Source organism: Sturnus vulgaris, chromosome 5 (assembly GCF_052056855.1).
Source record: "Sturnus vulgaris isolate bStuVul1 chromosome 5, bStuVul1.hap1, whole genome shotgun sequence".
Classification (NCBI taxonomy): domain Eukaryota; kingdom Metazoa; phylum Chordata; class Aves; order Passeriformes; family Sturnidae; genus Sturnus; species Sturnus vulgaris.
In genome coordinates, this window is record NC_142247.1 from 58,627,326 (window position 1) to 58,653,338 (window position 26,013).

A 26,013-nucleotide genomic window follows, 5' to 3' on the forward strand; every position below is an offset into this window, starting at 1 on the left:
TATCCTCGCACCTGCTCCTACCCCAGGACCCACCCTTGCATCTTACCCTGAGCCACAAAATGGCGCCCCTATCCCTGGAGCACAAGATGGTGTCGACCACATGGCATGATCGTCCCCTTGTGCTCCTCCTCCTGGCCTGTCCCTTTCTTCTCCCTCGGCTCCTCCCCTTGATCCTTATCCCAACCCCTTCCCTTCCCCAGTTACCACCCTCTGTCCTTTCCCCATGTCAGAGTCTGCCCAATTATGTCATTCAGCTCCGCCCCCAGCAGGCCCCTCCTGTTGTGATCCTGAAGGAGGGTCATCTCGGGAGGAACAAAAAAGAGTGGAGCTCAGTGCTGCCTTGTGTGAGGAGAAAAATGAGGCAGGCTGCCAGGGGGACTCGGGGGAGGACGTTTACCGGAGGCAATGGAGGATCCAAGAATGGGATCCACATCCCCCCTTGGGCTTGGCTCTGGCTGACAGCATACACAGGTCTCAGCCAGGGCCAATCCTAAAGGACGTAAAGTTCGCCTCCTTGTGTCCTCGAAGATGTTCCTCCATTTGACATCAACAGTCCTTGGGTGGCTCAGACACCCCCCTTCAGAATCCTTTCCTAAACCCTTTTTCCTTTCCCCAATTCCCAAAAGTGTTATATGAGTTATGTTGCCTCTTTTCTTTTAGAAGGATAACCTCCCCTTTCCTTCAAAATACCCTAAGTGCCCCTGGGGTTCCCCCTGCAAACCCTTCCCAATCCCCATGACCTCCTCGGGATGCTCCCTGTACTTCGAGCATCCCGTGGAGGACGCAACCCTGTCTCCGGTGGACCCTAAGGATATCTGTGGGCAGCACAAAAGTCGTCTTCACTATCACTGACATCAAGACAGTCAGGCGAAGTCACCAGAAACAAATCTAAAACACTAAAGGACTTTATCAGGATGGTTCACTTCTCCATTTTGAACAGTTCTGTTAATTATGTCAGTTTTGTTTCCTATTTCCCCTACCATTTCAGTTTTTAAGATTACTTTCAAAGGTGTCTCCCCCACACTGGTACCATCAACTTAATCTTCTTAAAAAGAAAAGGGGGAGATGTTGTATTGCGTTATTTTATTGTTATTAGATGGTTTGTTCTATTGTTTGTCCCCCCGCCCCGTTATAATTCAGTTGCCCTAATTCCTGCCTTCCCTTATCAATCAACCCAAGTCCCAACCCACCTTCCAGTACCTTCCCTGTCCCTCATTCTAGTCCCTGCCCCAGAGATTGTCAATCCCTCCTAGCCCCTCCTATCCTTCTAGTATCTTCTGTATCAGTCATCCCCTTCTTAGCATATGATTTGATGTTACCTGTATTTCCCCGCCTATGTTTCCCCTATTGGTTGTATGTATAATCAGCCCTGCCTTATGTTACACCCCAAACTGCAGCGATTGGTTCTGTATTGTACCCTCCCTTGGGGGAGGGCCCCTATTTAAGTTGCTGCACACCTGTATTCCCTGCCTTTTGTGGTTCCCTTCCCTCGATCCCAGTTGTCCTCCCTCCCTCCCTCAATAAATCCTGCTTCCCCAGAACCTCAGGAGGACTCTGTCTCGATCCTTTGCTCCTCCCCGGACGCGTGTACGGCCGTTAGGGTTCAGAGCCCTTCCCACATTCCGGGTTCCCCTGAATCCTGGCAGTGGGCCACTCTCGGCGCTGGTCTCGCCTTCAGGAGCTAGCTGGGCGAGTCAGTGCAGGGTGGAGAAGGCAGGCTGCGTCACTGATAGTGACAATTGGGTGTATGAAACCATAAGTCCATGTAGCAACAGCATGCCTGTTAAACATTATTCCAGCAACATGAAATGAACACACCTGTGCACTGGTAAAAAATTCTTAAAAACAATTAAAAATGTGGGAGATGACTTCTAAGAAAAAAATATAACTGTCAATAATGACAGGGTTATATTTTGTACAGCTTGAAAATTATTGTTTTCAAGAATATTTGAGATTGTACCAGTTAAGATCTTCATTATAAACATGATCGAATGAATAGCTCTAAACTAATAATTCACTTTCCAAGAAAGTAAATTTTGGTCATCCAGAAACTCATCAGAAATCTCAGAGAAATTCTGTAAATAATTTTTTTTCTGAATAAAAACTACATCATTTTAGAAATACTAGTCAGGACATTTTGAAAATTACAGTTATTACATATTATGAATATATTCCATAGATGTATTTTGACCTTTATTATAAAGATGAATTAGATTTACACTTCCATTTTGGTACTATTAATAAAACAAGACTGTTGTGGTAGTTACAGAGTGTACGTCAAGTACAGAAGAAGTTCACCTTCAGAAGTAGTACAGAACAGGAAAGTATAAACATAAAAGAACAGAATTGATAGAATAGAATTATTTCATTTCGAAGGTACCTACAGTTTTTATCTAGTGCAACTGCCTTATCAGTTCATGGATGACTAGAAGTTATTAGCAATAATTAATTAATTAGTAGTAGTGATTATTTATTAATTGATAATATTAAAACATTTTATTGAGGGCATTGTTCAACTGCCTCAAACATTGAATTCGTTTCCTAAATTCACCTTGACAATACAGAGTGGATTTTTTTCGTTCTATACACTTGTACTGGGTCTGACTGAGGTAGTTCACAGCCCTCACAGCTTTGCAGTGGTAGCTGGAAAAGTGTTGATAACACACCAGCGTTTTGGCTACTGCCAAGCAGTGCTGTCCCTCTTCAAGGGAAGTGGGCAAGATCCTGGGAGGGGACACAACCAAGCCAGCTGACCCAAATTAACCAAAGGGATATTCCATACCAGGTGATGTCAGCTCAAGTATAAGGAGGAAGGAGGGGCATTCATGATTCATCAATATTTGCCTTCCAGAGAAACCACTGCAGGTGCTGGGGCCCTACTTCCCAGGAAGTGTTCGAACATCTCTTGCTGATGAGAAGTAGAGATTGACTTTTCCCTTTGCTTATGCGTGCATAAAACTCTCTGTTGTTTCTTTCTCTCACTGTAATAAACTGCTTTATCTCAGCCTTTGTTTTTTCTCCTTATTCTCTCTTCTGCCCCATGGGGAAAGGGAGTGACAGAGCAGCTTCTTGGGCAGCTTTCATCCAGCTAAGGTCAATCCACTACAGTAATTTTGGTGCCAAACAGGGACAGTAACATTTTGGAGGAGGAAAGAGACCTTCACCTCCCAGAAAAAGACAATGTTAAATGTTAATCATTCTCCTGTGGGGCTCCCTTCCACAGGAGACAGTTCTCCACAAAACTCTCCAGTGTGGTTCCAATCTCATGAGCAGCAGTCCTCTCAAAACTGCTGCGGTGTGGGTCTCTCTTTCCAAAGGATGCAATACTCCAAGGACAGGCTGCTCCAGCCTGGGAGCAGGGCCCCTCTCTCCACCAGGTCTCCCACTGGATCACAGACTCCTCAAGGCATCCACCTGCTCCAACATGGGCACCTCCCACACGGGTTATGGGTGGATCTCTGCATCCCCATGGATCTCCATGGACTGTGGGTGGATCTCTGCATCCCCTGTGGATCCCCATGGGCTGGGGGTGGATCTCTGCATCCCCATGGATCCCCATGGACTATAGGTAGATCTCGGCATCCCCAGTGGATCTCCAGGGGTTTTGGGTGGATCTCTGCATTCCTCATGGATCCCCATGGGCTGGGGGTGGATCTCTGCATCCCCATGGATCCCCATGGGCTGAGGGGCACAGCAGCCTCACCATGGTCTCACCATGGCTGCAGAGGAATCTCAGCTCCAGCACCTGGAGCAGCTCTTCTCCTCCTTCTCCACTGACCTTGGTGTCTCCATGTTGTTCTGCTCACACATTCTCACCTCCTCCTCATCTCTGGTTGGAATCAAAACTGCACCACCACCTTTGTTTTGATTTCTTCTTAAATCTTTTATCACAGAGGAGTTACCATCATTGGTAACCAGTTGGGGCCAGCAGCATGTCTATCCTCAGAGCCATCAGGGACTGGCTCTGCTGGACATGGCAGAATGTTCCAGCTGCTTCTCCTCTGTGGCCCCCCTGCTACCAAAGACCAGACTGTGCAAAACCAACACGATACTTGATGCCACATTATATAATCAGATTTCGTTTGAACAAATAAGAATTGAAATAATTTTTTAAAGCATCAGAGAGCAATAGCATGCCAGCAGTGCTGTCCCTTCTGGAAGGCTTCAAGAGTTGGAGTTATTCTGGAGTTGGGGGAAATCACTGATTTCATCTGAGTATCTGGATTTGAAAGATCAGATATTTTGTCATACTAGGTTTATAAATTTTGCATCAATATACATATAAATAACAATCTACACATATGTATAAAATATATAATATATAATTTTATTTACACTGCAATTTCTATTCCGCCTGTTCCTGCTCAATTCCCTCTGGCTGGTACTTAACAGTGCTCTTTGGGAGATTCCTAAATGTGAAAAGTACAAGAGGGGGCACAGTAAGAGACTGTTGCTGGTGAGAACCAGGGAGGTAACATTAAACCACTAAGAGCAGAACCACCTCAGCCAAGTTTCATTTTTTATCACATAAGCAGGATTGTGTTAAATATGTAAGCAAAGATTTCTGCAAAATCAGAAAGAGGGAGAACCAGCCAACTGCACAGATGAGCACATGGGCTGTATAGCATTTGCAATAAACCCAAATTACTACAAGTGAAAGTTATGCAGGGATTACACTAAGATTAGAGTACTGATATGTTTATGAAATAATATTAATTGCCTATTTTTAAAAATCAATCTGATGTGATAAATCTGAGAATTTTGTTTTGTGGTTTAAAACCAGAAGCAGTCCTTCATGTAATTTCTTACAATATTTAAACACATTGAGTAAGACTATGATGTCAAAGTGCAGGCAGTATGAAGCTGCAGGGAAGACAAAGCACAAGTAGATTAACTCATCTTTGTATTCTCCTACATTTTTTTAATCAGCTGTAAAGGACATTCTAGGGTGTAAAGGGTATATTCTAGCCTATGTTAGACTTTCTAGGTTGCCTGAACCTATTGCCCTGCAGAATCCCAAATTCTGCAGTAATGACCAGAACTTTCAAAATATTGCAAATATTGTCATGCAACCAAATATTCTGGAGAGTCTGAGAAAAGCCACCTGCTTCTTTCTCCTTCATTTACTTATGGGAAAATTCCCCCAGAGACAAGGGATTCATTTCTACCAATCCAGAAATTAAACAGGAACCCACCTTGCCAGTGAACTTTCTAGATCACATGTGAAAATAATGTCAGTTCAGTATGAACATGTTGAAAGTCTGATATGGCAGCATATTGCATTTTATTTCCATCTAGTTATTTTTCTGCTTTGAATAACTTATATAAAATCTGTTCAAGGTCACATCTATTTGGCAAGCTCAGTGAACAGTTCATTAAATTCATCCATTACAGAGTACAACATAAAATTTGGATTATTTTGTACTACTGAGTAGCTTTTTTAAGGAAAATGACCTGAACTATTTTAGGTCAAGGTTGAAAGTATCAGCAAATGATAGTGGATAGATTTATTAGGCATTCTGGTCACATATACACTTCCATTTTTGATAACCTCAGAAACTTGCCACATATACCTAAACACATTCTGCAAAGGAAAAATTAATGCTGTATTAGGGAATATTGTGTGCTCCTTAGGCCAAGCAGACCATATATAAAATGATTCTACTAAAACTAAAACTTTTAGAAATCATGTTATAAGCTATTCAAAGTCATATTTTACTTTCTATGAAAATACTGATATATTTCTAAAAATGTGGAACTGAATCACGTTTCCACACTGAAAACTTATATGAAAGATGGACATCTGAAAGAAAAGGCACAGATAAAGAGCAAAAAATAATAAGGGAGGAGTGCCTTAAGTTAGGTCTTTGTGTTACTTCTAAAGAGGGAGGTAAGTGCCATGATATCAGGGATTCAAATGCTTACTGTTTCCATATAAGGTGTCTGGCATGCGGAGTCCTGGTTGGAATCACAGGCTCCATACACAATACACAGAAGAATTAGGAGGTGACAGAACTGTCCCCAGAGAAGTGAGGCTGCTGAAAGGGGATCTGCTTAGAGCCATCCAGCAGAGACATGCTGACAACAGGGTAGGTCTTAACTGTTGTCCATCTTTAGATAGGCTTACTTGTCTAATGGTTGCATCTCCTTCTGATCCCTCTTTCAAAGAAATGCAGCTGAGCTTTTTCCTTTTTTTCTGAAACCTCAGATGGACCTACCCATCTAAAACACAGCAGGCAGTGAGTGGCAATGATAGCTTTCCAGAGCTTGTATATTATACTTTACCAGCTGAAACACTATCCCAAAATAGGTGAGATCAAAGTTCATTTCCCCATCCTGTTTGAAAGAATTGAACCCAACATTCCTTAGTGCCCTTCCCAGCAGGCTGCCCACAACCCAAGCATTGTGAGTCAGCAGCTCTCTTCAGAGCCCTTGAGCTCTGCAGAGAAGTATGCACGACTTTCCCAGTAAAAGAAGGAAACTGAAAATAGTGACAGCTTTGTTCAAAAATTATAGAAGGCACCAGGATCTACATGCTGCTGTTAAGGTGTGTTTAGTCCACATTTTACCTAATGATTGTCTCAAATGACTTCCATGAAGTTACTGAATCAATATTAGCGTGAGTGCTAATTCCATTGCTCGATGCTGAGGGAAGAGAATTTTGTTTATAATGAGTGCTGTTATAAATGTCAACAAATAAATTATTAAATACTTGTATGGGAAATGAAACAAATAGCTTTGCTGTTTCTTCTAGAGGATCTGCACAGCTGCAACTTGGCTCAGTGTGTCTTTCTGATACAATCCACTACTGCCTCTTTGATGATACTTTTAAAAGTTCATGACATTCTGTCATTACAGAACTTGCTTAAAGAGACAAGTACAGTATATTGGTAATATTGTAACACATAGCATAGGCAAAGTAAAGGCAAAATGAAGAATATATTCTTACACTTCTTTTAAAAAGACTTTATTCTTCTCCAATCCATTCACAATATCCAGCAGCACTGCAGATATTCATACATGTAGCAAGAACAGAAATCTCAAACAACATTTCAATTGCGAATATGTTATTTATATTTTATGGACAAAAATATTTATTTCCGCAAGCACATTGTTTTCTTTTATCTGTGTGCTTCCTTTAATCCTGTCAATAACTCAGTATGCAGCTGGTTTCATAGATTTTTTAGAAGATAATAGAAATAAGCATGCAAGGTAGATAGAACTATTCATGGGTGACATAAAAATGCTTGCTGTTCATCAAGATTTCTGCTTGTTAATTAACTGGAAAAATTTGGCATGATATTTTTCAAGTCTTTTTAAAGGAAGTATTGGAATATATTAGCATGAAAAATAAAAATAACTTCTTAGTTAAAGATATAATAAAATGCTCGATTTACATTTATGTTCTAAGGTCCACAAAATGTGTACTTATTATTCATGCCTTGAAGGATTATTTTAATATCTGTATAATTTAAATATTAAATTGTTCAGCAAGTTGCAATATCTATCATGATGCTGGCCAAATTAAAATGTTTTGGGGCAGGAAAAATATCACCTAAATTTATATGGGCAATAAATGAGGAAGAAGCTGAACTGATTTGATGCACTTCAATTTCCATACATGTTATATGGTAGTTTGTAAAAAATGTTTCCTTTCTTCTTTGAAAATTAAGACTCTCATTATGGGGTGAGCAACTTGGTAACACTTGAAAGGAAGATTATAAGTAGGTTTCTTCATCAATAAGTAAATTCATCAGCTGTAAGAAAAACTGAATATTTTTTCCCTCTTCTGGTCAAGACAGAATAATTTGCCAATGTCATTTCCCTACTTTTCTGTGCTATTTTTGGACAATCATGTTTAGATTGTCCTTGTGCATTTAGATCCCTTGTGTATTTAGATCCCTTTCCCTAAAGAATACCAGAAGGAGGATCACATCACAAATGGGAAGGAGATAAATCTGCTTAAATATATGTCTGGCTACACTCCATCCATACAGCTTCTCAAATGTCTGAAGTAGTAAATACCAGGCTGGGATGCATACAAAGTTATCTAATGATCCAGTTTTATAGCAGCTATATATACTGCAATCCCACTCAGATGAGTGTGTCTGGCTAGGGCCTCCACAGATGGCCCTTTTGGGATTCAAATTCACCTCTCTCTTGCCTCTGCTTTTTTTATAGAATTGTACACTAGAAAATCTGGGACATTTGGCTGGAGGAAGATTTTTCAATATAAATTAGAATACTTCTCAAAGTCACAATGCCCTCCAATTCATGGTTCCTATCAAATATTCTCTTATTGCAGACATTGCAAAGCTTTACGGTGGGTGAATTATTTTTAATTAAAATTTCTAAGCATCAAAATAAGAAGTTTCCAAGTAACATACTGACAGTGTCTCAAGAGCAAACATCCTAACATCTTATAATATGAAATCAAACACGCTTATGAAAAACCTCCTACGGATCACAGAAAAACATCTTGGAAGCCAAAAGCCCATACCAACTCTGTGCTCCATCATATAACCTTTGTCATGGTGAACATGAAGTGGGTGACCAAAAGCTGACCTTGTAAATAGACAGTGTCATGATTTCTTGTTCTCCGAAGGTTTATCCACTAGAATACTGTTTGCTTACCGTGTTTATAAATGAGCCATTACCAATAAGTGCAGAGGGGTTTTGCTAAGTTATAGGGCAGTAAATATGCCAATAATGTAATAAAATTTGTGCAATGTGTGTCTATTATTTTGAAAATCATAGTAAATTTTAGATAGAGTGAAGCGTAGAGTAAAAACCAATGAAACTAGCTGCACTGGTTCTGATATTTGGAGAAAAAAGAATTTCAAGATTATGACATTAAACACAGGAAGCTGACAATTTGAAGTGTAGTTAAAGTCAAAATTTAAGCAAAATCCAAATTTGATACTGAAGTTTGCAATCATATTTCAACAATATGACCATGAGCAGGTGTATATGTGGTCATCTGTTTCTAAATCTGAAGATTCTTTGGATCACTTAGGTTTCAAAAGCATAGTAATAGACTTATTAAACTTTAAAATACTAAGTACACATGGTAGTGACAACACTGAATGATTTATTGTTATATAAATTTCAGCCTGAACTGCAGTACCCTTTTACTTAGAAATACATTCTGATTTCATGTACAGCAGTAATTTTCTGTAGAAAAAAATTTGGTTTTAGTAAAATGTTTATTACTTGCATTTTATTACCAATTATTTAATTTGAAAAATCAGTAGTTTTAATCACAGAAAGCTGTGTGAATGGATATGGTCATGTTCTCTAGTTTCTCTGAATATGACAAATCTTTCCTTTATATTTCACTGTAGGCACATAGGAATTTAGTTTAACATGAATTTCTTAATAACACAGTAGAACGATCAATTCAGAAAAAAAAAGAGTTTGGTAAATATGTCATATTAAAATAAATAAATGAATGAATAAATGAGTGAATGAATGAATGAATGAATAAATGAAAAATATAATTTTAATTTTGAATTTTGAAGATTCCAGATCTAAGCAAAAAAAAAAATGTCTCTTTTTTTAAAGGTTATCTAATAATAAAAACGTCACAGTATTTGGGATTAAATTTAAGACAACTGTAAGAAAGTTGCGGGGGGGGGGAACCTTATATAGTATACCATGAGTGAGATAAGCATCTAGGGAAACAAAACAAACCAAAATATTGGAAAAATCCTAAAAATGAATGATTTCCAAACATGGGAAAAGATCTTGCCTCCTACATTTGTGATTCCACTTGCCAGCTAAATGGACTTCCATGTGCTTTTTGTCGATAAGAAAATAGTATCAATAAAAATCAAAAATGTTCGTTAACTGCTCAGACCAATAGCATAAATTATGTAAATTCAGATAATGTCTAAATTCCCAAATAACAGACAGTAATACCAAAAATAATAAATTGACTCTGCCACTATAGACTGTATTTATAACCTGTGTCATACATCAAGGCCAGATCCGGTACATACACAATTACAGGCAGCATTTTATTCAATCCTTCCTCCAGCAGTGAGGGTTATTGATTGTGTTAAGAAAAAGCTTTTGTATCAAAGGCTGCCAAACCAGTTCTAATAAGTTTTTCTTTGTTTTGCTTTCCTTAATTAAGTTTGAGCTACATACTTCAAGAAAAGCAGAAGCAGAGGTTTTGTGATTGGTTTATAAACTTCTGAAATTATGGAGTTGTTATAGAAGAAAGAGCAATACAACACATATTTCAGTACCATGAGGAGAGTTATTGCAATAAATATTTGAAAATTTGCAACTATTATTGCTACAGCTTGGAAATGCACTTCCGTGATTTCATAAATTACGGTATCATTTTTGCATATTAATTGTTATAAAATGAGTTACGATGCATGTTCGAATGACAAAACACTCATAAAGAATGAAATTGCACTTTAATAAAACCCAATTCCTTTTATACTGTCATAAATGCATCAATTTTAACCTTCTCACAGATTTATAAAATGGGCTTGCAATAATAAAATGACCACACAAATCATAAAACTTTCCTAAGCTAAATATAGTTTCAGTTTTTTCAAGTATCATTCTGAAAAACTGGAATTTCTAAAATACATGGGAAATACACTCTAAATACAGTTCCTAGACTACAATAAAAAATACCTTTATGTTTTAAAGAATGCTTTTCATGTGTTACTCATACATTTTTACAAAACTGCCCAGTCCTGGGAGTAGCTTTGACCTAGAATGATCCTTACATTTAAAGTCTGACAGCTCAGTTATCCTCAGAGGCAGCCTGAATTTGTTCTCTGTTCGATATGCAATCTACATTTCAGCTAATTATAAAACTTTTCTTTGGAGCACATGATGCTGCATTCTCCAGGGATGCCTTTGCAGCCATCCTGTGTGTGTGACCTGCTCTCCGAGGTGCTGGCCAGCATCGGTGAGTCGGTGGGGACAGAGACATTTCAGGGAGGTACACAAGGTCACCTTAGTGTGGTTTGGAGTGTGGATTCAAAGTGCATGGAATGCCAGAGCCTTCCTGCTCAGAGGCCTTATGAGAAACAGGCTGCTGGAGTGTTTGTGTGCTACAGGCAGGAATGCATTTGGAACCATGTGTCCTATTACTGGAAGAAAAAAAATCTGAGCTCTCTTTTCATAAATTGTGTAATGAATTTGTACTAAATGGCATGAGACACTGCAGTCTAAATTTTTCTAATGCTAAGAAATAGAAGTCTAATAACTCACACTGCCAAAGCACTTTTTATTTTATTTACTTTATTTGATATTTGTTTTAATGTTATGCTGCCAGAAATTGGGTAGCCTTCTAACAACTAAAACTAGTTGAATTTAGGCCCATGATCCTTTCACAGTATAGAGAACATTATTCTCAAACTATTTTCATTTTTCTAAATTTTCCATTTGTAATAAAATCCAATATTTGTTGTTTTTTTTTTTAAGAACAGTGGAATCTCCAGGTTATCCTTGACAGGATAGTCCACAGAAGTGGATATGGGAAACTGTTCTAAGTTTTACAGTGTGCCCCTTGGGAAAGCAGGAGGTACTTTTTAGCAGTGATGTGGCCTTTCTTGTTCGCTCGCTGGATAGGAAGAAAGCACTATTTGATCAAGGATAGGAAAAGTCATTCTTGTCTCCACAGTTTCAGGTCTTCCTAACACTATAATTTACTTCTCACTTTTAATTTTTGCAGGTGTAAGCACCATTGAATGTGCAAAGGAGAGAACAACTAACTATAAGTTACATTTTAAAATATTTTCAGCAGATATTATTTCAGAACAATCTGATAGAGTGTTGCTTTATGTACTAATGTAAATTTATTGTAATGATAGGGTACTTGGATGAAACAGTAATTATTAAATTCTTATCCTCTCCTCCATAATCTATAATGGTTACTGTGTAAAAAACAATATCAAGGGTTCAGATCACAATGTCAATATTATGTAGATGTTAATATACTTACTCTTCAGAAGCCTGTACTTCACTACACCTAAAATTACTCTATTATTGTGATCATAAATCTATTTTCTCATCTAGAATATTTTAATAAGTTCATTGTAGTAATATTATCAACAACTACAGAACAAACAGCAGCTAAAAATGTGAATTCACACTCCAGAAGCAGCTAATTTGCTTTTTATTTTCACCTCCACTTGTTTTGATGCCTAACTTTTAACAGTTTGAGCCAATTTGGTTTACAGCCAAATAAAAACCTACTTAGCTGTAGACTAAAATTTCATTTGACATAATTTTATGTCCAGTCAACCAGTTTGAACTCAATTAAAGGCATCTTACATTGCTTTCTTCATTTGCTTTAAAAGAAAAATCTGAAATAAGCTAAAGTATCATTGGTTTAAATACATGCATATAATATATAACAGCAATCAGTGGATCATTTATGGATATAAAAAAAAATTACTAGAGTCTCTAAAATGCTCTAATATATATTTTATGTGCAGTGATTTAAGTTTTTACATTGATCAATGTATTTTAAATTACTCGACAAATAAGATGTTGACTCATTTAAAACCTTACATCTAGTATAAATACTTCTTAATTTTTTAGGTCCATGGAATGAAAAGAATTTAATATATAATGATTCTAAGATCAAGACTTTGTTCTCTTTTTTAGATTGTCAGTATTATTCATGGCTACTAATTTATCATGTCTTTGACTGCCACGACATGATAGGACCAATACCTCAGTTTGTAATTTATTATGTCATTCCCAAGGAGAAGATTTTGCAGGAACAATTAAGTAACAGAATGCTCCCCCCTCTGAGACCTCTTTGGTCACAATGGAAGAGATTAAATGATGTGAAGGCATGAGAAATTGAATATGAATGTCCTATGATTTCAGGGATGGCCAGTTACATAGATAAGCAAGATTTTGCTCACAGAGTGTGCATAAATTTAGGACCTTTGAAATTATTGTCTTGGTAAAAGAGTAGTTTAATTTTTAAAGTTGAGTGGCTTTTTTATTCTCATTCAACATTGGGTATGTAGTAGAACTACTAGCTGGAAGGGCTGAGGGTCATCAGCAAGGAGGGAGTAGCAGGAAAACAGAACAATACAGAAACAGTTCATTTTTGATACTAAAATGTATTTTACTGAGGTTGTGAGCAAGACAAGTGGACCAGAGGTTCCTCAAGATTTCCTTGTAAATAAGTAGATATCATATTGAATTCCAAAATTTAGACCCAAGATCTAAAAAAAATCATAACTTGCATGTCATCAAACCCTGTGAATAATTAAATGTATGTTTTCCATGAAAACATACTGACATGAGACACTGCTCAGTCTCACATTGTGTAACTCCTGCTGCAGTTGGCTTTGGAAAGACTCCTGGAGCAAGCTCTCTCACAAAGGGCACATGGGGAAAATCAAGTACATGACGGGAAAGCAAAATCATGATGATTACTTTTGAAGACCTTTGTCAATGACATGGATTACTTCTGTAATATTCTGAATGTTGCTCAATTCAGGTTTTAGAGAAAATAGAGAAGCTTTGTTAGACACAGAGATCAAAATCCAAGTCTCATCTTCCTCATTAGGGCCTCCTTTATCAGGATTCATGCCTGTCTTTGCTTTCTATCTGTTCTCAGAAATATTATATGTATTACTGCAGGGACATGCTTTAAGGTGTGGATGTGATTTCTTCTCTTTTTTTTTGGTGAGTTTGTTGCTATAAAAATTAGTTATGGAGATAGATAAGATATGAAACAGGTTTATGAGAGAAATAAACAGGAAACTCTGACAGCAAACACTACTGAGCTTACCAAGTGAAACACAATCACCAATGCTTCACCCACGACAGCAGAAGCTAGATGTTAGCCTGTCTGGAATATTTGTAAGATTACTTTTGACTAATGTGCTGAAGAAGGAGGCAGCAGTTAATCTCCTTTAGAGCTTCCAAGAATCTCTCTACATTTACCACATACTATGAGCTGCAGTCACAGTTGAAGTTGGCAGCTTAAAAACCACAGCCTTACAACAATATTGTTTGTTAGCACAGTTGATCACGTGGTAGAGCAGCTGGGAGGTTTAGCAGTGCTTAACAGTATGAGAAACAGCAACAACAAAAGACAAAATAGTCACTAGGAGCAAAAGGTGCGCTTCAGACACTGTAGCTGGGTTCCCTATGAGCTACTGCCAGCTGCAGTATTTTGTCAGCACCCTATTCTCCCAATATGCAACTTGGTGTCTCTGTGTTAGATTTCTGTCGAGTCTTTTGTGCTAATTTAAACCCATTCTGCTTTGAAGACTAACTGTGAGGTGGAGGGTAATAATCAACTGGATTTTGATTACATGACTCTAGAGATCTCTAATTCGCATGTCAGAAGATAGATTGAAGAGATAGCAAGATTTCTAGTTCCCTCAGAGGAGAGGAGAAAAATCTCTTCTCCTGAACTCTGATGTTTCGGGCCATTTTATGTGAGGATTAAAAAGAAAAAAAAAACAGCAATAGAAAAATAATAATAAAAAAAAATCAGAAAACTGAACCAAACTCAAATAAATCAAACTGACAAGTTTTGACAGCAGTTATCTCTTCATCCTGACTGCCTGGAATAAAGAAGAAGAAGTAGAATGTATGTCTTTTTCAGTTTTTGATCTTCTTGCCAATACAGTCATAAATTGGAATGTAAATAGCACTATTTTTTTCAAAATATATGATAAAACATAGTTTCACCTAGTTGAAGATTTTTGCCTTCATGAAACACAAAAGATTAACATTCTGTAAACCTTCATTATTACCTCAATATTGAATATTTTTGGTACAGTGGTCATACATATACATGGGAAAACTATATACAGTTTCTATGTGAGGGATCTCAACGAGTCAAACACACAGCATAAATCCACTTCAAACATTTTTTTGGTTAGGAAGAACCACCATTTTGGAACTGAAAAGATCTTTAGGTGAGACCATTAGTGAATTCTTCAAAAAATAATTACACTAAAGGAAGAAAAGCAAAGCAAATCAAAGTACCAGGGCAGCATGAAAAGCTAATGTCAGGAATTTTGCAAGGCATGCAAGTAGAAGGGTTACATGTTGATATTTCCAAAATATACCTAATACTGATCTCTGGATCTTTCTTCTTTGATTTTTTCCTCTACTTTGAGAAAACTTGCTCTTCTATTTGAAGGACAGCACTGAATATCTCAATCTCTTTGATTTGTCAGGATTTCAAATTCACATTTAGGACAACTATATCAGATATTCCAGCAAAGATTATCTATGTGATAGGATTAAGGGACAGTTTGGGGTCAAAAGATAGAAAAAGGCAATGATGCCATGGTATGATATAAAGAATTTGTCTTCTCATCCTAAAAACATTCTTGAAACAAGTCTGATGATTGCTATTTAACAAGTTACCGCCATTTAACTGTTCCACCTTAAAATTTAATATGATTAGAATTTTTATTAAAAAGGCATCAGAAGGCATGAACCATCCGTTTGCCTAATTTTTGAATTGTTTCAATTTTTGTCATTTATGTTTCTAGTGTCACAATACCTCTCAGAAGTCTTCAATCATATCTGCCAGTCTCATGTAGACACTTCAGTATTATACAACATCTCAAATCACACTAAATACCTTTTGTTTAGTGAGCTGAACTAATTTTTCTGTGATAACATGATGTATAGGACAATGGGGGAAAGGAATAATACTGTTTAAAAAAGTGATAGCAGGATTTTCCTTTTTTAAAAAGGATAAAAGTATCTTCAAAACTTAGTACAAAAACCAGTGCAATCCAACTTTTTTATAGGTTGCTTTCAAAATTCTGAAAAAAATAATATACTCAGAAGCAAATATTCTATTTATTATGTGTGGTACTTAGTTACACTTTTTTTGTCTGAAATTTTGCCAGTAATATCTCATATTGAAAAGGCAAGGTTCCATGCTCTCATCTGTGTATGAAGTTTCAAGCAAAGTGAGAACTGAAAGAAATGAGCAGTTGGCTAAATGCCTTGGGTATTACAGTTCACCCTCACCCGAAAGCCAGAGCAAAGAGAAGTCATTTGGAACTCTGTCCAGGTCTAGACGTGGTCACAGGTGAGTATGTTTCTGTTTCAAGTGAGTTCCAGAGAGTGCCTGGCTTTTCTATCTCTGATGATTTTTTTTCCTGTGAGACAACCACCTCCATTGTGAAAGGAAGTCGATATAATTTTTTAGGATAATTTCTGCTTTTAGAGTGTGGATAGCATTTTGAACTTTACGTGCATGCCTTAGAACACTGCAAACATTGCAAAGCTAGCTGGAACATTGTCTCTCTCAGCAAACTCAGGCAGGAGGAATCAGATAAATTAGACTGAAAGAAGGAGCTCTCTGGACAGATCCCAATCCAGTCCTCAGTGAAAGCAACAAAAGGACTCACAGGAGCTGCATCAGGCCATCAGTAGAAGGAAGCCAAGCATTAAAAATAAGGACTGAAAGGATCACAGGGTCAAAGCAGTAATGTGGAAAATGTAGTCATTCAGCAAGGCCTCCCACATACCACTGGGATACTTTGACACTGATTGGACATGAACCCTGATCTGATTGAGAAGTTTAGTACATTTCCAGTGAAACAGGAAATGTTTCTCTCCACTACTTGTTACAATAGGGGCTTTAATTGGATTGAATTTCAGCCAACTGGGTAGCATCCAGGCCTCAACTCTGCCAGACTCAAAAGAGCCTGAATAGAAAACACTGTATGGGTCTAACAAAAATATGTACAATCTCAGAATTTCCTCGGATCTCCAACTATGGAGTAAAAAACTTTGGAACACAATATGTTACAGGATTGAACCCTGTGGGATTCTCCAGTCCAATTTGCTTGAGGTAGAAGGAAGTTGACTAACAGTGTCTTGCAGTTTAGACTTGAGATAAAAGAACCCTGTCAATTTGTGGGCGGCCTTTTTCTGCTTCTCACAGTGGTGTCAACAGAACTTTATTTCTAAATGTTAACAAAGATAAAGTTCCATTGCCAAGACACACAAGCTTCAATATAGCTGTCCTGGCAAAAGATTGATGGTCATCTGGGCTGTTGTCTTTTGCCAGGATTTGCTCTCAAACATCTGAGGGTCATCTGAGAAGGCCTAAGGGCTCCCCGTGTTATATTCTCATTATCTTGTCATCAACATTTCTCAGAAAAGGCAGACTGAGCACTGGGTACTGTCCAGGAAAAACTAAGGCTATAAGGAATTTCAGTCATTGCAGAAAGTCTTCTGAGAAGATGCATAAAGAGATTTCATGCTTAAATAAAGGACATGGCAAGAGAAGGTGGACTGAATGGTAAATAGTGAGTGGACTCTATTCTGCTACCCAGTGGGCATTAAAAACCTGGTTACCAGCTGCTGAAGACTTTGCATGGAGATTCAGAACCTCTGAGTTTTTCCAGCTAATATTTAATTCTTGTGGGACTTTTTGTGTAGCATCTGGTTCACAAGAGCATTTAAGCAAGTGGTTTAAATTTAACAAACGTGAATCATCACAGTTTGGAAAACAATGCAGTGAAGGATATAGATTGAAGTCCTTTGTTGAACAAAGGTATTTCTATACATATTTGTAATATAGGACTCTGGATAGCATGAAACCAGCCTGAAAGTTCAGATATTACCAATTCATACTGTGTGCTGGGATAGTGTAGCATTTTTGTTAGGTATTTAGTGGGTTCAGAGCTTTATTAGTAGGTTCATTCTTTTAAAAAATTTATATTTATTAGATGTGGAAATACTGAATTGAGAGACTGAACCCCTTCATCCTGACACCCTGCCCCTTGACTGGTGTTGGCAGCATAGGCTGCTCAACTCTTACATTTAAAAGGTATCATTGGCTGCATATTGGCTGTTCCTTGCAGATGATCTGGACACCCCAAGTCCCTGGCAGTCCACTGGAGCTGTAGCTTGTGATCTTGTGCTTGCTGCCAGTGTTGGGTGAGTCACCACATGTGTGCATTGGTGCTCATCTTTCCTACTGCCTCAATAAAGATGTGTCTTTTATTGGGAGGTCAGGATCCATTCCTTTTAAGACCAAAGTGATATTTTTACTTTGTTTAAAAATATGGTTCTACTATCAGTTTGATATTGTAATGTTAAATCACTAACAGAATTTCTCAGGTGTCTGCCATAATTGTTCCTGGGTACCAAAACATTTATGTACAAGTTTTATACATATCTTTCAGTTTGTAAATATTTTGGATGCAGTTTACGTATGAATTCAGATTTACAAATGCTTCTACTCTATGATTTCAGTGGCTGTTGTAAGCTTCATTGATGATGGAATGAGAAATGCAGATGAAAGCAGAATGGATGCCAAGGCCCCTCTGCCAGATATGACAGGAGGACTTGCTTTGCAATGTAACGCTACATATTTTAACTTGTCACTTTGTTAGTGTCATTTTATCCAAGAATTTTTGCATTTTAATGGAAATATTGAATTTCAAAATGGCATGCCTACCCACTTATAGTTGCATTTTCAAAACAAAGAGAATAGATCTGTGAGGGTTTTTTAATATGATGAGAGATTTTGCTATGAGGCTCCCACTTTCATATTCTGAATAGAAGACAAAGATGACTGTCTTGAATTGAATGGTTATAAAAATATACATTGGAAAATGCATTAAGTAAACGTATCATTTTTCCTTGGAAATGATGCTTTTCTGCATTCAAGGTTCAATGTGAAAAAATTGAGAGATATCACAAACTGCAATCGTTGCTACAGGTCTATTTGTGCTAGAGAATTTTATTAATGGCTGGCTGGTGAAAAATCAGCTTGCATGTCCATGATGCTACTGAGCACACCATCAGCTAACCAGCTCAATAACAGCAACAACTATCTAAAAGACCCCAACACCAAAATTGCCCCCAAAGTTCTCTGTGTAATATTTAACAGCATTGTTGTTTTAGTCCAGAGAGGATTAATGCATGAAAAACAGTGATATAAGAGCATATAAACACAAGAGCAAAAGAAAATCTTTTTCCTATTACATTTCTTTTAATATAAATTATTTCATTCCCCTCCAAAGTTAACCTAATATAAAATATTAAGGGAAAATAAGATTGCTTCAGGGATTTAAATTCTATTTGCTATTCAGCTTTACACAAAGAAGTTATATATTTATGAGAGAGGGAATGATAAGAAATCTGATACTAAATATTTTGGGAGAGTTTATGGTGTTTTTTACATTTTTTTTACCTATATAGAGCATGCATAGAAAGCCTCAAAACAGTATGATTATTAAGTATCATGAAATCATGTAATGCTCAATCATATCATTGAGCATTTAGGTTGAAAAGCAGTTTCTCAATAATGTCTTTTAGTTAATATCCCAGCTAAATTACTCATATAAAATAGATAAATAACAATTTATTTCCAGCAGGTACAGGGAAGACTAAAACAAAGGAAAACATCAAAACATGGACATTTTTACTACACTGACAGACAAAGACTTTAGGGTGGTTTATTTGAAGCTAAGGAATATCAAGGTATACATGCAGTCCTACAGATTGAATTAAATAGAGAAGATCCTCCAAATTTCAATGCACTTCATACCGTCCACGTGCACCCTACTGAGAAAAAACACTAAACAAACAACTCATGCCTCAAAAATGGATGTGAGTAATTAAAATTGTATACATATCCTGGAATCAGGCATTGGCTTTATTTAGTGTTGGCTTAATTTCCTCTTTCTCCTTTCACAGATTCACAGAATATTCTGAGTTGGAAGGGACCCACAAGGATCATCAGTAAAGATTCCTTACTGAATGGAGCTCTTGCATTTTTCAGCTCTTGAGTCATCCACCTCATTGTTTTAGCACTCCCACTTCCCAGCAATTACCATCCCAATGACTTTTTCTCTCATGTATGTTTCATCAGCCATTTATCCCAGATGATATCTTACCCTTATCATGAACTACACCAAGAACTGGGATTTTTTTTGTTATGTTTTGTTTCCTTGCTTTTTTCCCCCTCTCTTTTTCTTCGTATCAAAACACGGTTTGAGGCAGTATCACAATGGGGCTCTGATGATTTTGCCTGGTGAGGATTTTACCCGGAAGATTCAGTGCACTTCTGTTTCCAATGTACCAATCCAGGTCAGCTGGAACCTAGGCATGTGACAGTCAGCTTGGGTCTGACGTGTGCCATCCACATTCCCTGCAACCAGGAAGAACTCAGAATCAGAATCTCCAGGGGGATTCCATAGGTAAATATGTTAATTGAGTGTTTGAGTGTTGCATACCCCATTTGTTGAAAAAAGGTGTGAGGCCATACTTTTTTTTCAATCCTCCACCTATTACTTTCTTCCTGATGTTTGGTACATACTCGCATAGGCAGACTATGAATTGGGGATGTAACCTGCAACAGGTGCACAATTTTTTACTCCAGACTCCTTTGTTTCCTTGTTTTGTTTCAATTAAATCTTTGAGATTATTCTTGTTTTACCTAATTTTGCCGACATCAAAACCTGCTCCTGGGGACAAAAGGCATTTATTGCAATTCTAGTGTCACAATTAAGAATCTACTTAAATGTTAAATCATGTAAGTCTCTAAAGGAATGGTTATGGATTAATTTTTAAATGTACATGTAAGACAAACATCTTGGAAATTTGAATGTGTTTTTACTCCATTTTCATGCAGCATTTATTTATCTGCCTGCTCAAGAGTGCCTCTTATCAATTTCACCAGATGCAGAGCAGAAAACTAACAGGGAAAGATTAAAAGACCTCTAGAGTGAAAATAAAAGCAAAATAACTTCTTAGATTATCTTGCATTCTTTTCACTGTTATTAGAAGATAATGATACTTGCATATTTCCTGCTTTTATCACCTAAATAAATAAATAAATAAATAAAGCTTCATAATCACTTGCAACTTGCTCAGATTTCTACCATAAGAAAATGCTTAAGAAAACTACATGCAAATAGATGTTTTTTACAATAATTTAGTTACATTCTTTCTGGTTGTGTTCTGAAATAGCCAACGGTCATTACAACTATGTATAATGACTACCTATATTTGAAATATTTGCTCATGTGAACGGTATTTTTGTCTACTTTTTCATGTACTCTAGGAAGGTGAGTCTGCCTGTGCTGTTCAGTTTAAGTTTTCTTTGCAACAAATGTATAAAGGCTTATTTTCCATGCTTTACTTTACAAAGCACATGCATATGTTGCAGCACAGACAGAGCATGTGTGCTTTGGTTAGTATTGTGTCAGGTTGTTTTTTGCGTGGTGAGTTTCTAATTGTTGTTTTTTAAAATTATCCCACAGGAGTTTTCTCATGAAAATATAATGTTCTTATCGTGTCATAATTATGACTTCGTATTTCATCTTTTTTCTTAATAGTCCCCTAAGATTCTGGATACTCTCATAGTTTTTACATTCTCATATTTTCTGTTATTTCAAAGAGTAAACTAAACCCCAAAGTATCCTTGTAAGCGATTTAATCTTTGTTTTGTGCATTTAAATTGTAGTCAGAGAACTTCTGAGCTGGTAATATAAAATTAGATTTCAATTTTAAGATGAATGTAAGCCAAATTCCTTACCAAGCTTTAATTCTCCTTAAATATACTTTTCTTTCAATGCCATGTCCCACGGCCTTTTAAGAACTTGTCTTTGTAGCCTCTGATATTAAATTACTATGGACTTTCTATATCCTCATAGCGCAATAGCATGTCTACTACGCATTTAAATTGCCAAAAGCTCCTGCAATACCTGATAAAACACAAAACAGAAGACTAAAATAAAAACGAGCATCTTTGTAGGGGAGCTGCAAATATTTCTGCCACTGTCCCAAACCAAAGAGAGCAGAAGTCTCTAAAAGACACCTCCAGAAACAAATGTGCTACAGAATCAGAGAATCATGCAATCAAGTAGGTTGGAAAAGACCTCTGAGAACATCAAGTGCACCGCATATATGAACAGCACCTTGTGAACTGGACCGTGGCACTGAGTGCCAAGTCCAGTCTTTTCTTAAACACCACCAGGAACAGTGACTCTGCCACCTCCCTGGGCAGCCCATTTCTGTGAAGAACTTCTTCCAAATGTTCAACCTAAATCTCCCTGTTGAGCCTGTATCTTCTTGTCCTACTGCCAGTTGTCTGGGAGAAGAGACCTACCCTCACCTGGCTGCAGCCTCCTTTCAGGGGGTGATAGAGAGTGGTAAGGTCTCCCCTGAGCCTCCTTTCCTGCAGAGTAAACAGCCCCAGCTCCCTCAGCCACTCCTCACAGGACTTGTGTTCCAAACCCTTCACCAGCTCTGTTTCCCTTCTCTGGACACATTCCATCATCTCAATGTCTTTCATAAATTGAGGGGCCCAGAACTGGACACAGCACTCAAGTGTGGCCACACCAGTGTCAAGTACTGGGGAATAATGAACTCCTGTTCCTGCTGGCCACACTATTCCTGATACAGGCCAGGATGCCATTGGCTTTCTTGGCCACATGGGCAGTGCACCCATATGGCCATGTGTTGAGTGTTTTAAAGACAAGGGGAAGAAAAACTAAGTGAAAAAGTCATGTTTAAAATCTTGCAGCTTCAGAAAAATATTTGTTCACATTCCTCATGGTCTTTTTCAATGATATAGAAATTTGCATCAACTGCCCTCAGTCCCAACCATAATGGTTTTTTTTCAGACACAATTAAAAATAACTTTGTCTTTTAGACTTTTAAAATAAAATTGAAGATATTTATATACCTTTTATTTTTGATGCTGGAAAAAATGCATTCAAGTAGAAAATGCTTGACAGGAAATTATTATTTGCACTATGCTGAATACAAGAGAGGAGATGTCTATGTGTGGGATGCATATGAAGACAGTTATAAAAGTAGTGCTACAAATAGAAATAAAACCAGTGTAGTATCACAGGAGTAAAAGGTTACTGTCTCTTACTGGCATGAAGTAACTGGGATGACTAAGAAAACAAGAGCTTATAGGCAGAAGGAGAGAATGAAGGACAAGGGCAAAGCAGATACACTGGGCAGTGAAGCAGTTAGCCCAAAGGAAAGGTGTATGCTGGTTCCTGTCCTTCTGTCCACCTGCTGGATCCCCCAGAAGGAGCAAAGAACATGTCATGTGGATGTACCAGAGGCACTGTCTCAGGAGGGCAAATACTCTGTTACTGTGAGGGACTTGTGTGACGTTATAAAAGGACAAGACACCGTATTGTAAAGCTGTGACAAGTCCTACAGACTGCTCAACTGTTTGTTCAGAGACTGTGACACCTCTCCTTATCCTGTTTCCTCACAAGTAACCATAGCTGTCTGCTGTCTGATAATTTCTTCTGGGGAAGGGAGGCACGGAGGCCTGTCTGCTCCAGAGAGTGCCAGTGCCATTAAAACTGCTTTGGCATGCGTGTCACACACCCAGCATGGGGCGAGAGGCTGCAAAGACTGATCTCTGGGGACATTTTGGGGTGCATGCATGTGGGTGAAGGGATAGGTCTGGCCTTGCCCTGGCAAGGCAGTGCACTGCCCCACTCATGCCACCTCCCTTGAGCCAATATTCCTGCCTGGCAGCGGCTGCCAAGCATGGACATACTGGAGGTCCACACCTGCCCTGGAGCCTCTAACTCAGCTCCCAGTTGGCCAATGACCAGAAGTTCCACCTGGGGGAAAAGGCCAGGAAGTATTTAAAGAAGAATATGAGGCAAACCTTAACCCTAGCTCCTTTTGGACCTTCTATCACCTGAACACTGCTGGATCCTGGGAGTTTGTAGCTATATCTGTTCTTTTCTATATGTTTTTTGTCTTTCTTGCTTTCTATTTCCTTCTTCTCAGAATTTTTGATAACTTAAAAGCAACTTAAAAGCCTGAGAGTTTGCTAAATTGAAGGTATTAAGTTAATGCTTTGTAGAAGTGTTTCATATTGATTGGATGCTGCTCTAAATGTTTTCCCAAAGTTCTCTGATTTGCTGAAGTTGCCAGTAAAGTATTTTTTCTTGTTTTCACCTCTTAAGTCTATCTTGTTGGTATTTCTCTTATATGTCTAACTCAGAGTATATGAACAACCAAGAGCCCTTTTAAAAGCCTTGTTTCTTGAGTTGTCTGGGGCCCTACACATGGAAAGAGCTTACACATTTCCACAAAAATATGCTGCAAAATTCAAACAAGAAAAGTAAATGAATGACAGCTGCAGTAAATACCACACAATGCAAACTGCACTATTCTTGAATAGAAACTGTGGAAAATGCAAAATGCTGAAAACTAGGAAATTCAAAGTTAACATGCTCAGCCTATTCTTAAGTTACTTGCTGCTTAAATAATCACAGCATCATCACCACTAGGACTGCCATGGGCAAATTCAATCAATCAAAGTTGCAGAAAACTGAAACAATCTAATCAGTCCAAGGCTTCCACTGTAACATTTCCACTACAGGCTTCAAATGTAAATTATTTCCTTTCTATAAAGTAATATTCACTCCTGCTTTCATCTTCTAAAACCTAAGAGACAGGACAAAGAAAACTGTATTATTTGAAATACAGACTAATGAAGTATGTGGCTCTAACATCTTGACAGCCTAAGTCACAATATAGGCAGAGAAGAGAGGGAGAAAAAAAGAGTTTAATATGTATAGCAGACCTGCCTGGGATATGTACATTATGGAATAACTGGAGTAAAGTTAAAGAAAATAGAAATCTGGTTTCTGTTAGAGGTAGCCGATGAATTGAAATCATATTTCTCTAAGGAGAAATTTTTTAAAAATATTTTTATTTTGCAATTTATGGATCTTTGTTTCTTAGCTGAAATTCAGTTTCTACGCAATAGCTATGAAACTTGAAGTATTATGAGAAGAGCCAAATTTAGGTATTTTTACTCAAAAACATATTTAAATACATCACTGTGTTTCCCCATAAAAATATAAGTCTTGCCAAGAAATTAGACTGATCACATAAAATGAAAAAAAAAATTGCTTTTGGGAGATGTGGATTTGAGCCCAGCAGGTAGGTCTGCTGAATAAGAATGAAGGACAGAATCACCATCTTATTTGTAACAAAGACAATTTAAAGCTTTGTTGAAGATTTAATTATCACTATGTTTGATCTTCTCCCTGAAGGAAAAAACAGATGAAGCTTATATGAGTCTGATAAATTATCAGTGAAGACAACAGGCAGAGTACAGAGGGTTGGTTAATCTACAGTGGTTTACCTTGTTGTCTGTCTCCAAGATCATTCTTCCCTGAAAACACTGACCTCTTAACTTGGCCTTCTCAAAAGGTTTCCTTCAAATTTAACTTTTCTTATGGGACAAACTAGTTTTTGCTAGACTAGTAGCAGTGTGACTGTGTTAACTATCCTGCTCTCAAAATGTTTTTTTCCAATAGCCATTAACCCACTTATTTGCAATTAAAATAATGAGAACGAATTCTCCACCAAATAACATTTCATGGTCTTTAAAATTGAGATGAAATCTAGGAATTAAGAGACAGAGGATAATGTGAGTGAGAAAAGCAAGAGATTAAAGTTCTGTGAAATAGAGGTAAACAAACGTCTATGTTTCAAACATTTGGAGTGTTTTTTCCACTGTCTGAGGAAAAATGATATAACCAAAAAAGACAGATGACAAAATTTAAATTTTAATTAGTTTTGTTTCCTTTCTTTCTGCGAACATTGCCAGATAGGTACTGGAATTACGAATTAAAAATTCATAAACAGATAAACATAAACATGTGTTTTAAATTGGCCAGGAGTCACATGCAGAACTGCTGCATATCAGATGTTGCATCACAATGAAATGTACACATCCATAGCTGCAATAAGCTATTTTCTGTTGCATGTGAGTGTGAGTTTATATTCACATCCAAATTAGAACTGCCAAACTTAAATCAAGCCTGAGTCCAGGCAACCTCCATTACTGTCAGCCCATTTCAATTCTTCCTCTCTGTTTTCTGCATTGCTTGTGTCCTCTGTTTGTTTACTTGCAGGTCCTACTGATCTGAGGTTCCAAGCATGGAGCAGAGTAGGTGAAAGATTGCTATTACCTTCTCTTCTTTATCTCTATTACTTTACTAACTGCTAGAT

The 26,013-nt window shown here is 37.5% G+C and overlaps 1 long non-coding RNA gene across 1 annotated transcript; it reads left to right on the forward strand.

Moving 5' to 3' along the window:
• Positions 1-6,433: 6,433 nt before the first annotated feature.
• On the forward strand, positions 6,434-24,045 carry LOC148223729 (uncharacterized). Its single transcript, XR_015804065.1, has 4 exons — positions 6,434-6,547; positions 18,247-18,351; positions 19,371-19,608; positions 19,696-24,045. It is a non-coding gene; the product is annotated as an uncharacterized LOC148223729 (long non-coding RNA).
• Positions 24,046-26,013: the final 1,968 nt, after the last annotated feature.